Genomic DNA, 12,897 nt, shown 5'->3' with positions numbered 1-12,897 from the left:
TTCTTGTAATTATTGAAGGAAACAGCATTGAATGTAACCATCTATTTTTATCCCCATTCCACTACAGATTGGAGGTCGTCCTCTAGTGTTTCTGCCATTTCTTTAAATATAGTCTACATTGCACTGCAGAGAACCTACTGTTAATTTTATAAAAGATTTTTTTTTATATAATTGTTTGAATTGAAGTTTATAATGCAAAAGTAAAGTACCATGTTTTAATTTTGCTCCAAACAGAAACATTCATTTCGAAAGCGCCCCTGTTATATCAAAGTAACTACTGTTCATTTTATCTATCAGGCCTATCAGCTTATGTGGTAATAAAACTTAAAATGCACTCGAGATGTTAGGCTGTGTAAGGTGTTAACTTTAGAAGGAACACTTCCCGGCACATGAAGCACCTTTTGTGTAGAATTTAATAAAGACTAAACTACCCGTGAACCGTTGGGTCAGTATGTTGTATTAGCTATGGAATTAATGTATGAGCATGGCACTTGTGATGTAAAGAAAATAGTTTTTTTATGACATAACAGAAACATTTCTATGAAAGTACAGGGTGTTTCAAAAGTCTTGGGAACATAACGATTTTAAATATGTTGTAATGTTCCCAAGACTTTTGAAACACCCTGTATATTAAAATGAAAAAAAGAATATCGATAGATTTCTATGAGTCGTTCTGTTTATAATTGTTTATTTAAAAAAAATAAAACTTACAGCCATTGAATTATAAGTGGTTTTCCATACTTATAGGTAAATGTGTCCTGAACAGACACCATAATACTTAAAGTTAAATTCAAATTTTGATATATCTTTTTTTAAATGAAATTGTTAGTTGAAAGTACAGAATAGTTAAAAACACTCCTACAGACTCATGAGCATGTTTCGGTCAGCCAATTATAAGTAATTAGAGACCTCTTCGGGCCATATTGCTTATACAGAAGCTCAGCCCTTAATAAAAATTATTCCTTAACGCTTATGTAAAACAAATAAAAGTCTCCATTTGGGGGTACCAAATTAGTAAAAGGGAAAATTATTCCCAGCTCACATTTAGGTAAAAATGTATTTTCGTATAAATAATTCATTCAAAAGTATTGCACACAATAACAAATAAATAACTTCTACGTAAAATGCATCTAGCAGTTGCACAAGATAACCAAGGTTTAGGCTTCTGATCATTAAATCCCAATTTCAAATTTCGTTACTTAGCACCTTTATCTATTGCGTCATGTGTGTATGTTAATGGGGGGGGGAATAGACATGTCAATGAGATGGAATAGTACACGCAAGGACAGCGTTACTTGGCTCAGCATCAACACTCAGGATTTCACTCAACCAAATGAACCTTAACCTCGAAAAGTTCAGATCTGAACACAATGGTTGATAGAGGTCCCTATTTACATTGCCTCCCAACGGGACAGAGTTAGACACCAGGGTCGTTTTTTAACGTGGAGAAAAGGAACAAAAATAAAAATTGTCTCAGTCGTGAAGGATTTTTCCTCCACTGACAGAGAACAAGAAATTGAAGTCCAGCATCTGAAGAACAGATACTACACTTTGATCTTGTCCCGAAAGCCAATGGTTGTTTATTTATTTGCTTCCCCACTGAGCAAATTAGGCAGGAGGCCGTTTTTTAATGTGGAGATAGGGGGAAGGGGGAGGGAAAGAGGGGATCCAGCTCCCGAGAGGAGGGAAGTGGGAGCTGGATTAGAAACTGTTGGTATGAAGGGTTGCCCCTTCAGTGACCAAGGTCAGATATGTGGGGTTACCCCCACATATGGTCTTTGCTAGTCATAGCTTTGCAGTATCTGCCGGAACAGATACTACACTTTGATCTTGTCGCCCGGACCCCCGAGGGGGCCGAGACCAAGAATGGTTGATAAAGGTCACAAACGCAAAGTTTTTTTTTAAAACTTGGTGTAAGCTTGAAATAATATTCTGCTTGAAGTCCACTAAAAGGTCGGTTGGAAATTGGTTTGACAGTATATATCGTTGTGAGCTGTTCTTGGAAAGCACATTAAACTTCTCGTCTTGTTGCTTGCTTTTTTTTTTTTTGGTGGGTGGTGGTGGTAGACACTCCAGACAAGCATGAAACCACTTGATGACAGAAGCTTAAAATAAAAAAAATGTTTTAAGTTGAATTTCAAGGTAAAAATAAACAAAACAAAAAGAAAAACTCGCCAACGATAAGTAATAATCATAATTTAAAAAAAAAAAAAAAAAAAAAAAAAAAGTGAGAGGAAGATAAAATCACTTCAAGATAAACCAAGCTTGAAATAAAAAGCCCACCTCCTAGATTCTAAACAGAATAGAACAAAAAAAAAGTAAGCTATTCAAGTGTCCAATAGAGAAGGAAGGGGGTTAAAAGGCTGGTTGATAAAAAACCTCTATCCCTAAACAAAACGGAATGTTTTTTTCATTTTTTAACCCTTTAGGACCTGGTTGAAGTAATTTGTTCAGTCGTAAATAAATTAATATAACGGCATAAATAAAGTGGGAATTGATTCAAACACGCCTTGTACGTATTAGTTCAGTATCTGGGTAGATGCGAGATACCTCCAGTAAGCCATTCAGTAAGCCGCCACCTGTTTCAGAAAGTAGAGGATTTCGTTTGTTGTCGTAAAAAGACTTTTTCAAGCACTATGGATAATAAATCAAAGTAAGTATATGTGATGCAAAAATTCTCAGTGATAGTTTAACTATTAAACTTCATAATCTTTTTTCAGTTTGAAGACAATCATAGTATCATTACTCTTTAAATGAACTAAAATTAACAATAAATATCTTTTAATCATCTACATCAAAATTCAGGCATAAGGGTTAGAGAACTAGTAAAACATGCCCCCTAGGCTGGGAAGATTACAACATTGCTAAAGAAATGTATATATGTATATATATATATATATATATATATATATATATATATATATATATATATATAAAAAAGCAAAATACATTGTATTTTTTTCTTACGATTTACAATAATTTCCGACGCTATTCATAATATTTACCCATTCATTTATTTTTTATTCTTTATTGCTTATGTTAAAATTCATGTTTTGAAACATGACGTAAATCACAAGTCCATGACGTCATGTCCAAGCTATAATTATCTTTAAAGCTAATGTTTTAAGCTTTATTCATAGGAAAATCCACATAGTCCAGTTCATAGGACGTCAGACAGAATATGCCAAGGTTTCAGTTTCAAGTCATGGTATCTGCACTATTTGTTGGGAAATGCGATATTCTCCATTTCTAAAAGTAGCTTAAATATGCGCTGGAACAAAGGAATAGATTAAACAATTCTGAAGACTACATGCGATAATCGTATTTTTGTTGGTGCCCGGAAAACTCGTCCCGGGAAAACTCGTGTCCGGAAAACTCGTACCCGGACCCCCCCCCCTTTTGCTAGGTAGGAAAACTGGTCCCTTATTGAATAAATATCGATTGAAAACACATTTTGTTACCGTTCTTGAAGGAGATATTGTTTTTAAAAGAGACTATGCACCCCCGTAATATTTTTTAAAATTATTTTTAACTCTTGCTTAAAAAAAATAAACTTGATCACGGAGTTACGATACGAAAAACGAAACCAAATATTTATTTTAAAAAATACTCTAGTTTTAACACTTTTTGTGTCATTACGAAACAAAAATAAATAAAGAAAACGCGTATTATCAAAGAAAGCAATTATTTTATTTAGAAGAATTAATTCAGTTTAAACAATTCTTGTGTTATTACAAAACAACAAAAAAGAAAACACGGTCTTATGTAATTTTGATACATCGCTGAAATAATAACATTTCGAAAGCCATTCTTAACATGGGGAGGAGAGGGTATCGTTTAAAAGTCATTTCGGGGGCACTTGTGCAGTACTTAAAATATACAAATTTATTTTCTTTTGGAGGTGGGGGAGGCTCGTTTTAAAACTATGTCTACCTCAGTATTTTCTTTAATTTTCGGACATTTTTTTGTTAAAAATTATTTACTAAGTAATGTCGAGTGCGACATTACTTGTTATTTCTTTTTAACTAAACAAACTCTTTAAAATAAGTTTAAAACACCAAAAACTTACAAAGCTAGGTAGAAAACAAAAACTTAGAAAAATCAATTGAATCTTTTTAAAACAAACATGTAAAAATATTTTTAAAAATATTATGGGATGTGCATTATTACCTAAGAATATACACATTTATTTTCTTTTTTTTTGGGGGGGGGGCTCGTTTTAAAACTATATCTACCTTAATATTTTCTTTAATTTTCTATTTTTGAGCAATTATCCTCCTAAGACGTGATCCCCTTATGTCGGACATTTTTTGTTCATAAGTAACACTCGAAATTACTTTTTTTTTTTTTTGACGAAATAAACTCTTTAAAATAAGTTGAAAGACCAAAATCTTTCAAAGCTAGGTAGAAAACGAAAACTTAGAAAAATTAATTTAATTTTTTTAAAACAACAGTAAACAAGTAAAAATATTTTTTAAAAAATATTATGGGATGTGTATTCTTTTTTAAAGACAATATCTTCAAGAACGGTCATAAATTGTGTTTTCGATCGATGTTTATTCAATAAGGGACAAGTTTTCCTACCTAGCAAAAGGGGACGAGTTTTCTGGGGTCGAGTTTTCCGGGAACGAGTTTTCCGAAATTCATTTTTGTTATAACGAGTGGTTTCACTCATTCTCAATTTTTCATCGAAAAATGTGCAAATTAAATGGATAAAGCTTAAAATTATCTGCTATTGTTATTCTAATATGACAATAAACCAAGCTTAAAATTAAAAAAAAAAAACACCACCAGTGTTCAATCTCCTAGACTCTAAATAGGCTAGCCAATCAAAAAAAAAAAAAAAAAAAAAAAAAGAAAAAAAAAGCCAGTCAAAAATGAGGCAAATTAAAAATATTGTAAATGACGGACGGACAAAAATCTCTATCTCAACTGTATTTCCCACGGTTAATATTAGCCAGGTTCGCATCTCCCGATTGACTTTAATCGTAATTCCCTGTACTGATGATCCCCGAAAGGATAAAATACTAGTGTCTGTAGGTATTAAAAAAATAATTATAGTAATTATATATAAGTGACTGTGTGTTTGTGTGCAGAATGGTTTCTATTAAACTACCATTAATTTTTGGTATGGGCTATTCGAACCTGTAGAACAAATTCGATTAAGTTTATAGTCTGAAAAACAGTTGCTAAGAAGTCAACATTGGAAAACTTGGCAAACATAAGTCAAACTAATATGTATCCTTTACACATGCGCAAATATACATTTATACATTTAACTACGTTAATTTTTAAAGTCTTGATATCTAGGTGCCCTTAGATCATATGGTAACGAATACAGTTGCAGAGCTAAATGTTTTGGTTTCGATTCTAGCTGAAGTCATTTTATTTTAAAACTTTGGAAATCAGTACTATATATTGGGTACAATATAATAATCAACAAAAAAAAAGTGGGTCTATAATAAATACGAAATCTGAATAAATAAGGATAGCATATTTAAACATTTTTTACGGCCCGGGCAACTCTGGGCGACTTGCTAGTATTTTTCTTTTTTACATGAGGAAAATTTTACGATGCTGTTGTTGATATGTACAGCTTTTTACGCTAACCCATCAAATTAGATCAAATCGCGTTCTTGTATTTTATCAAATGGAGAAAAAACAAACAAAAGGCCAAATCAGAGATTCAATTATGAATCAACAAACATGGCAGTGTAATAACCCCCCCCCACCACCACCACTCCGGCAACGCTTCAGCACATTAAATAGATAATGGTTTAATTAGGGGCTACAGAAACGTTTAGGCTACTAGAAAGTTTTCATAATTATCAATTCTAAGAACTTACACGCAACTAAAAAACACAAAATCCAATCGATTTGAAAGCTGTGTGGAATTTAGTACGTTTCACTTATTCAACCAATTGTAAAATTTTAAATTTGCACGCTGTGTTCACTGTCATGGCTGCCACACTGTTTGGGTCACTGCTAATTGTCTGATGTAGCTAAAAAATAAATTTAAAGAAATACAACGCAAATTAGATTTTTTTTTCTCTTTTCATTTTATTACGAACATGCGAAAAACCAAACCATTGGATCCTTTCACAGTCCATTTGTCTTTCGCGTTTCTTTAACAAATTCCAATTACTAAAACGATTAGATCAGTAAAAATGAAACGAAAATATTGATCTTGCCTCTCTTTCCATTTTTTTTTTTTTTTTTTTTTTGCTAATAACAATTTGAAATGATGTAACAATCAGCAGGAGCGGCAAAAATTTCATGGTGAACTTAACATTCTTTTTCTATTTTTAATCTAAAAATCAATAAATTTTAATTTAAATGAAATAAGTTCAGGTGTTTGTTACTCTAGAGTCGACAATATCGATTTTTTTTTTTTGTAATATAGCGTTTTAAGCAAAGACAATATTACGTATTTAATTATCATACCGAAAATAGTAATATATCAAAAAATTACGAAAATTCGTTTAGTAGAAAGTTACTGTTAGTTTTTACGGAAATTTGGGTAAAATTGCATATTTCTTAGACGTTATAAAGTAGACAGTAAGAGTTCACCCACAGAGGACATAACTCGAAACGAATATTTTAGATTACTTGTTCATGCATGGCTGTAATATTCGTTTTCTCTAGCGATAGACTTTATTTTACTAAAAACATAGGCACCGCCAAAAATGGCCGAAAAATCAAGTTGTTTTTTTAAAACGAAATTACCTTTTACATTTATTAAAATCCATTATTTCTGAGTAACTTTTTTTTCCAGAAAGATAAAACCCTGAATTTTATCATATAGAAAACAGAATAATGTAAAACTTTTTCTACTATTTTTAATTAAATTTTAAATGTTAAATTTTCCCAAAAAGTTAACAATTGACATTTTTTTTCTTACACAAAAAACGTACATAAATATTTTAAAAAAAAAAAAGAAGGTTTTTGAAATAATTAATTTATTTATTTGTTGTCTAACTAAGATTTAGGATGATTTTCTATGAGAATATGCAAAAATATTATAATATAAGTACCTGGATTTCAAATAATTCCACTTATTCATATAGGCAACCAGTTACTTCGCTTCGATCTAGTGTCTTGATCGACAATGTTTACGTTTGTATTTGATAAAAAGCAAACTATGGAAGACCAAACAGGCCAAAAAAAAAAACAACAACTTATTTTTCAGTAACGAAAATTTCAATGTATTATTAACGCTGAGGCTGGCTAGTACCAGATGGGTGACCATTTGTATGAGTTTGGTTTTTAATGTGTATGTGTGTGGGGGCCAGGCTCCCCAAAATGGGGGAGGGGGCAATTTAAAGCAGAATAAAAAAAATTTATTTTAGCGCGTTTGTAGCACCGTAGTCGAAAGGTGGCAAACGTTTTCAAACCGGATCGAAAAAATTATGCTATTTTTAATACAAAGGACACAATATTTATCGATTTTTTTTTTGTATCGATTCTTCAAAGCATGCCCTGTTTAATAATCGTCATGCATTATTCGGCTCGCTAAAAAAAATTGTTAATTTATTTATCAAAAATTTTTAAATGGCTTTTTTCGTATAAATATTAAATCTTTTTCTTTTTTTTTTTTTGCTTAACTTAAATTATTTTACTTAACATATTCACCGAATTTCACACTTCAAAACTCAAAAGCGGGATAATTAAACACAATCGAAGTTCTGATATTCAGACGTCAAAATAAGGTATGCAAACCATTTTTTTTTTTTAATCTATAATTCTGTCCCTTGCAACAACACAATATGTTGTGTTCAGTTTCAGATGATTATTTTAAGCATATTTGTACCCCCTCAAAACAAGGGGGGGGCGTTGTAAGCAATATATATATATATATATATATATATATATATATATATATATATATATAAATATCGTTTATGAAAAATAAGTACACTGTTATAAAGTTCATTCTTCTCTTAATATCGCTGAAAATTTCGTATTGATCGGATAATTACCTAATTTTTGGTAGATTTTTAAAAAGACGGTCCCTCAAAAAGTACTTACCTGCCCCCCCCCCCCAGTTTTGGCGGTGCCTATAAAACACAATAGCAGTTGTTCTACGCAACGAATTTTCGTAATTTTTGGATATATTACAATTTTCGACATGACAATTAAGTACGTGTTTTTTTAATGTTTTTTTTTCTGGAAAGGGCATATTTAAAAAAAATCGATTTGTCGACTATCTTTACAAGCACCCAAGTTTCTATCCGTACAGCATTTAAAATTTATGGGGAGTTCCCTCTTGTGAAGAACACGTCTAATAATATTAATTCACAATAGAGAATCTTCCTTCCTCAATGACAAAATGAAAAATTGCCTGCTTAAAAATAGGGTGCTTGTACAGTTTACGGACTGCGCTTTTTTCCTTTTTTTTTGCATAGGATTTCCAAATTAAATTCAATTTTTACGGTATCTTGTTTATGAAATTGCTTGGTGAAAGTACAGAATAAAAAAAAAAGCTCCCACCTCCCCATGTTAAGAATGGTTTTCTAAATGTTATTCCAACAAGGTCGATCAACTGCACGACTACCAAGCGCAGCAGTTATGGCAAAAAGAAGACTTCCAACTATATCTTGCTCAACGTTCTGGTTTTGGAATTTTCCTTTAAGTTGAATGATATGAAAAACTAAATTATATATTAACAAAAAAAAAATCCTTAATATAACGTCTTTATTAAGGGTATTTTTTCGAGGCGGCAAGCTTTAAATTAAAAAAAAAAAAAAGCAGAGAAAAATATATTTATTATATACAAACGTGTGATTTATTCAAAAGTTTAAATTTTGGCATCTATGATTAAAACTAACGAGAAGACCTGACGCTGCCCGGGATTGAATAATGATTAACGAATGTTTCACACTCCCAGATTTTATTGTCATCAAAATCAGTGAAATCGCCCATTTTTTTTTTTTTTTTTTTCAATTAAATAGACTGATTGCCTGCTCTAGATTGGGATCTATCGTGGTGAACCGGGAGCTTCACATGCCTCCCCACAGTGAATTAGTTTACAATACATTGTAGTTTACATTGCACTGTAAAGAACCTACTATTAATTATTTCTATATATAACGGCTTTAAAATGCAAAAGTCAAATATCATGATTCAATTTTGCTGTAAAAAGCAACATGTATTTAGAACGCGCCCATGTCATAATAAAGAACCTAAAGTTAATTTTATATGACGGGCCTTTTTGCTTGAGTGGTAATAAAACTTTTCAAATGCAACTGTGATTTTAGGCTGTATAAAGGTGTTAACTTTGGCTAAAATCGCCTTTTTCTTTTTTTCATCGCATTTTTTCGATTATTGATACTTATCAAAGACATTCCGATATAAAAACATATCCAAGAATATTGCCAGATACGTAAAGTACAGTTGTGTGGAATTCCATAAAAAAATCTGCCGAGCCGTTTAAGAGTCCATAGGGAACTCTCACATACACAAAGTTCCTTTTATATAATAGTAGAGATACAATTCCCAGAACATGGCTCACGCGTATATGATGTAATCTAGAGGTCTGATTTTCACAATTCTACACATTAAATTAGGCTGTATTTCGATAATTACACATCAAACGTTGTCTTCCAAGTTGTCTATTGTGTTGGGTTTATCAGTGCAGACTTTACATAACGAGGTGGCCAGTTGACAGGTTCCTATTTACAATGCCTCCCCACAGGACAGAGTTAGACACCAGGGTCGTTTTTTAATGTGGAGGAAAGGGAAAAAAAAATAAAAATTGTCTCAGTCGTGAGAGATTTCTCCTCCACTGACAGAGAACAAGAAATTGAAGTGCAGCAGGTCTATTTCATGAAATTATTCTTTCAGCAAATGTTTCTCTCAGTAATTGATTTGCACAGTAAACGGATTTATTTAGGTGTCAGTCTCTTCATGATAAATTGCAAAACCAAGCTGAACTCAAAATAACCGATAGTTGACAAATCTACAGTTACAGAAAATAGAGTCGTCTATATAAAGACACCATGTATTTGCTATTAACTACCACTAAACACTCAACTGTGATGGCTGCAGAAACTAAAATGTTGCATGCGAATGTATGGACAAGACACAGGCTTATCTATATATGTATAAAATGAGAATGTGGGTGTGAGGAAACTTCTCAACCTATATACTCAACGAATTTTTGATCTACAAATTTTGGAAATTTGGTATACAGGATAATCAGACATGTGGAAAACGTTTTGATCTATTTTCATCCAGAAAAAAAGGGGCTGCTAAGGGAGTCAAAATTGAAAAATTGGTACATGGGTGTCATCAGTTTTTGGTATGTTTGCTATTTCACGAATGCGCATGCGTGAATAGTTCACATTAAAATTATTTCGTTTAAAGATTGTGTCATGTTGGTCTAACGGTTATCGTATCTTTAGGCTTTGGTTTCAGTATTTTTCTTTTTTTTTTACTTACAAGAAGTGGACTGTTTAGAAAAAAAAAGATACTCGAATGCATATGTCTCAGTTTCCGTATTAATTCAAATATAATATTTATGCATATTTTACGACCGGGCAACGTCGGGCGGCGTGCTAGTTTAATATTAAAGATTTGCTTTTGTGAATTCAGTCAAAAAAGACACACAAATCGTTATCATTCAGTTTCCATAAGATGATCAGTATTTTATCTTCAAAATGATATGTACAACTGTACAAGTGGTGTAAGACGTATACTCATCACCATATGAATCCGAAGATTCTATTGTTGGCATTGGTTTCCCTGATATTTTTCCAGTCAGAATTCTTTCTACAAAGACATCAGGTACTTAAGGGAGGGACACCGAGAACGTTGCCAACATCCTACGTGAAAATGATTTTATGGAGTGAGCTGGATTCGAACTTGGAATACCCAAATCGTCTGTCTGGCATTAACCACTTGACCATTGTGGACTCATACTCAAGTTTATCAAGACGCTGAGTTGTTTTCGTTAAAATACTCATTAAATAAATACTACTACTACTACTACTACTTATATTTACTAGTCTAATATATAAATGGCGATATGTCTGTCTGTCTGTGTCTCCATATTTTCAAACTATCTCCTCCGAAACTAAAAATCGCAGAGCGGTGCTAGAGGCCTCAAATGATAGTTTTTTAAGGACCGTTCTTTTACGGGTCTTGAAAAAAATCGTTATACTTTTTGTGCATTAATTTTTAATCTGTTCATGTGCGTCTCACGTTGGTCCATTGATCATGTCACCAGCTTTGAATGCTCCTGTTTCGGTTTTGCTCCTAGCTGATTGCATCTAAATCTTTGGAGTTTTTTTCCATTTTGAAATCACAACATAATAATATATATGAAATCTGGACAAATTAAAAGATCATATTTAAGCGCATTTTACGCCCGGCAAAGTCCCCCTCCTCCCCGTCAGTCTCATATATATATATTATATATATATATATATATATATATATATATATACACACACACACATACTAGCAAAAGTACCCGTCGTTGACTGGGTTCAAAAACAGCCTACAGAAAATGAACTCTGATTTATGAAAGTATGATAGGTTATGAAAAGGAAGGGTTGTAAATTTGGGTTGAATATGGGGGTATCAAAACCAAAGCAAAATATGATGAAAGTAAAAATAAAATAGATAAACCCCATAATTTATTATACAATACCTGTTCACACTGAAACACTTATCACAATATTCTGTGGATCTATATTAAAAAACCTTGTTAAACTTTGTGACATATTTCCATTCTTCAAACAGAAACATAATTATCAAAGTATACTTACACAGATAGATATGAAAAGTCTTTATTAAAGTTTGTGCCTATTTCCATTCTATGGAGGCCAGGCGCGAACGCAGACCCCACAATTTTATTATACCATCCCTAGTTAAGTTAAAACATACTTATCAAAGTATTATTATGTACATCTATATCAAAAACGCTTTAAACCTTTTTTTAAATTTTTTATTTCCATACTTTGTGGACCAGGCGCGAACGCAGACCCCACAATTTTAATGAACCACTCTTCTGCCAGATCAAACATACCCATTCCTGTGTCGCGATACATCTTCTATCATTATATGTAATCAGTTTTTTAAAATAGTCAACCATATAGAAGCCTACTCGTGACCAGACACACACACACACAGACATTCAGCTTTATATATAAGACGGCTGAGCAGATTAAAAAAAAAAAAAAATTATCACAAAGTGTTCTTAGGTTTTGGATCAGAATGCTCCGATAAGAATCGAAAAACGATAATCGAAAAAATCCAATTAAAGAAGAAACAGCCCAATTTTAATCAAAGTTAACATCCTTATACAACCTAACATCACAAATAGGAAGTCTGGCATATAAAATCAACAGTAGATTCTTTGATAAGAATGTTTCCGTATACAGTGCAAATGGACCATGATACTTGACATTTTAATCTTTAATTGGTACTATTACATATAAACATAATTTTATAACGTTAACAGTAGGTTCTCTACAGTGCAATGTAGACTACGTTGCTGTGAAGAGGCATGTAAAACTTCCTCCCAGTAGACCGTGGTGGATTCCTAACTAGAGTAGGAAATCAATCGATTTTATTGAATACAAAAGTGAGAATTTCACTGATTTTCATGACAAAAGTATTGGAAGTTTGAAACATTCATTGATCCTCTTTCGATCTTACAACTCGGCCTTTCAAAAGTGTCAGCAAGAGTATTAAATTTAGCATGAAGAGCCCTTGGATATTCAGTGTGGCATAAGGCATCAATTTAAAGTCCATATACGAAAGCGTGTTATTTATTGTGTTACACTTACATCTTTTTTCTTCTGACTGACTGTTGTTTAATTGTTATGACCTTCCATTTCAGTCTACAGACTCGAAATTTGATATACAGGGTACTGAGATTTGGGAAAAATC

General features: G+C 32.3%; 1 protein-coding gene and 1 long non-coding RNA gene across 4 annotated transcripts in view; one reads left to right on the top strand and one right to left on the bottom strand.

The window, feature by feature from the left end:
- LOC145242974 (protocadherin beta-15-like) overlaps positions 1–12,897 on the top strand; it is a 444,195-nt gene that overhangs the window by 295,944 nt on the left and 135,354 nt on the right. The gene's annotated exons all lie outside the window — the stretch shown is intronic.
- LOC145242997 (uncharacterized) overlaps positions 1,872–12,897 on the bottom strand; it is an 84,340-nt gene continuing 73,314 nt past the window's right edge. The window contains exon 3 of the long non-coding RNA XR_013862835.1: positions 1,872–2,105. This is a non-coding gene — a long non-coding RNA (uncharacterized LOC145242997). The remainder of the gene's footprint in view (positions 2,106–12,897) is intronic.

This window comes from Euprymna scolopes, chromosome 21, assembly GCF_053919585.1.
Source record: "Euprymna scolopes isolate OS-2025 chromosome 21, ASM5391958v1, whole genome shotgun sequence".
Taxonomy (NCBI): domain Eukaryota; kingdom Metazoa; phylum Mollusca; class Cephalopoda; order Sepiida; family Sepiolidae; genus Euprymna; species Euprymna scolopes.
This window is presented reverse-complemented; position numbering and strand designations above follow the sequence as displayed.